This window comes from Battus philenor, unplaced genomic scaffold (assembly GCF_028537555.1).
Source record: "Battus philenor isolate CCGP_79_NKW_IND1 unplaced genomic scaffold, ilBatPhil1.0.hap1 SCAF_24, whole genome shotgun sequence".
Classification (NCBI taxonomy): domain Eukaryota; kingdom Metazoa; phylum Arthropoda; class Insecta; order Lepidoptera; family Papilionidae; genus Battus; species Battus philenor.
In genome coordinates this window covers 1,458,182-1,461,335 of record NW_027181687.1, presented here as the reverse complement: position 1 = coordinate 1,461,335, position 3,154 = coordinate 1,458,182, and the positions used below count along the sequence as shown (strand labels likewise).

At 34.1% G+C, this 3,154-nt stretch overlaps 1 long non-coding RNA gene across 1 annotated transcript; it reads right to left on the bottom strand.

Moving 5' to 3' along the window:
- Positions 1-1,235: 1,235 nt before the first annotated feature.
- Positions 1,236-2,126, bottom strand: LOC137924709 (uncharacterized). Its single transcript, XR_011107602.1, has 2 exons — positions 1,893-2,126; positions 1,236-1,571 (listed from the first exon to the last, which is right to left on the bottom strand). It is a non-coding gene; the product is annotated as an uncharacterized lncRNA (long non-coding RNA).
- Between the last annotated feature and the right edge of the window lie 1,028 nt (positions 2,127-3,154).

Here is a 3,154-nt window from a genome sequence, read left to right as displayed (position 1 = left end):
TTGAAATATGAAAATGGTTTTTCTTACTTCTATAAATGACTTTTCTTTCTATAGAAAACGCTTTTTATTACTATCCTATGTTACTACTAATGAAACTTAAATAAAATCACCTTTCGTCTGCATATTATATTATTACATAAAATAAGGCAAACCATTTTTTAAATTTTTCTTTTTTAAGTTTTGTGAAATCTTTTCAGAATCATCTAAAAGCAACGGTGGATAATATCAGATTTTTGCTGATTAAAATTTCCTCAATTTTCTTTCATCTTAGCTGTATAACGGGAAACCGGGAACATTTTCATACATTCGCAGTAATTTTCGACGGATAAATATCTACTCAATTGAATACGTAACTTAGCTTCCGTTATTTTTAACTTAGCTTTTTAGTAAATTTTTAGTTATTTTCATTTTATAGACCCCACTGCAATGGAAAGGCTTTAGCGATGATAGGTCTTGCTCTGTTCGCATCCAGCAACTTCTGGTGACTCAATTATATCGTCGGTCGCCAATCGAAAGCCTTCAGTGCAATATTTACTTAAATTATATTATCTGTAATAAATCAAGGTGTTCATCGAACAATAAACACCAACGGTCTGTATAATAGTGTCCATTATGCGGTGGTAGAAATATCACATTTATGTATAGTATTTAACATATAAATAGCATATATTATTAATCTATATAAACAAAATAGTATCACTAAGCGTAGAACTCAAAGCATACTCGTTAATGTAAATGTTTTGATATTATACGATAGTATGATGTTAGTAAATAGGTACTATCAGTGTATGTGTTGAGATCCACTATCGTGGACCCCTATTTTCATTTCAAGGACCCCCAAATTTTTTTTCGCTGACGTAGACCCCTTGCAGGTTGTCATAGACCTCTAGGGGTCGATATAGACCAACCACTTTGGGAATCACTGATCTACACAGTAAATCAAAATGATGAAACATTTAAAGTCAATCAAAATAAAAAAAAAGATATGTAAACATGAAAAAAACATCTAGCAAATATCTTGTAATGTAGAATTAAAAATAAAAACGTAATCAAATACATACAAGATACAATGCATAAATCATATTTTTATAAGTAATAGTTGATTATTTTTAAGACTTTTATTTGCAAGAGCCAGTAACTTATTACTATACAATGTGCCGGTTGAAATTAAGAAAAGTATATATATATATTTAATAAAAGGGTAGTAGTAGATGGCTACAAAAAAAAAGCACACAAAGAAAAATATATATGTGTTTAATTATCTAAGGGTAGTGGGCAGAAGGCCTGGTCTAATTTTGCACCGCAGTTCGGTACTCCCCTGATGGTGGTGGTAGGCAGCTGCACGATCTCCCAGGACTGGTCAGGCGGCAGCAAGTCGAGAGCAGGGAGCGCCGGTAGGTTGCAGTATGTGTCGGTTCCGGTGCACGGTGATATAATTTCAACGGTGTAAAACTTGCAGTGTAAAACTTGCAGTCTAAAACTTGTAGTATAAACTTTGCAGTGTAAGACTCGCAGTGTAAAATTCGTAGTATAAACTTTGCAGCATAAAACTTGGAGTCTGAAACTCGCACCTGTGAATAAATGTCACAGTTATGATATACATATATAAGTATATGTACAATTTGCTCCGCTGACAGTAAACCCGGAGATGGCTTGCATAGAAGTAAGGGCAGAAACCGAAAGCAGTTGATGTGATTGTTTACTGTCAGAACGGAGTTACAAAATGTAAAGCATGTAAAACAATAATAGAAGAGATAAATAAATAAACAAATTGAAAAGTAATAATGAATACATAATGATGGAACTATGGACACAGACAAAATGTTGAGCTCTAACTTATAGATAAACGCTACTTAATAATGATGTCTTCATAATATTTGTTCAACACTTACCCCTTGGGGTGCGAGACGATGTAAAGGTTGTGGCGTGAACTAAATGATGCCCGGAGAATGAATAGGACCAAGGCGTGAATTTATAACGTAAATTCTAATTGGCCCCGGCGCGTGTGAAGACACATAGCTGGTGAACGCAACCGACACAAAGAGTGTGCGTCGGTGCGTGAGACGACACCTAGCTAGTGAACGCGACCGAGGCCTGGATCCTTCTCCTGGCACTGTGAACTCTGTGTGCTGGTGCGCGGGCGCATTGGAATTTTTGTTATAAAAACAAAGATCCGTTAAACCAATAGCATGCTCCCACGACCCCACGCCACTTGAGACGTACCGTTACCCGCTAAGGGTTGAACAATTTTTTGCTGTATTGCGATTTATGAGACGTTTCTCGTGATAATATTTTTTTGGTTAAAATTTTAACTAAGATTTATGCGACGTTAACTTGCAACGTTACATTACCCCGCGCGTCACCGAAGGATTTTATTTCATTTAAAGGAAATAAAATCCGAACTTATTGATAACAATTTCATTTTTATCCTTTTAAACTCATTCTTTCATACTTCTCGCAAACAAACTAGCAATAGTAATCATTATAAGGATTACTAACGCGACCAAATAATTATGAAGGTTATAGATTCATTCTAATAACCAAATCATCATTCTAATAACGAAATATTACGCGGTTATTGGTAATGCTTTAGTTTATGTTGTGTCGCATTATGTTTGTTATTTATTCAAACCTATTATTTTTAAATCCTTTATGTGCCATGTTCCAACATTTTTACCGGCCATGTTTTCTAATACATACACTAAGAGAGAATTATTTTTAATTATACATTTTATTTAAAGAATCAAGAATAACGTATGTCTTAACAAGCACGTCTTCTACGCTATCGGAATCGTCCGAAATTTGATTGACTCTATTAGTATAAAACATCCTCAGAAGGAAAAAGAGGACCCAGTGTAGCAATCTGTTTACGTAAATTGTTAACAATAGCGCCATGTTTAATTTATTTTTATAAATTGGTAATGAGAGAAAGAAGAAAAAATTAAATGCACCACAATAAGGAAGGTGTTGAACAAGTATTCTACTCACTCTACTCCGTTCTGTTACAAATTCACTAACGAACGTTATGGTTGCTAGTATAAGAATTAAAAAAAATAACACAAAAAAGTATGAAAATGATGCGTATAACTGCAACTAATGTGTACGGTCCTATGAAAAAATAGCAGAAGCAAAAAAAGTTACAACATTAGAACAA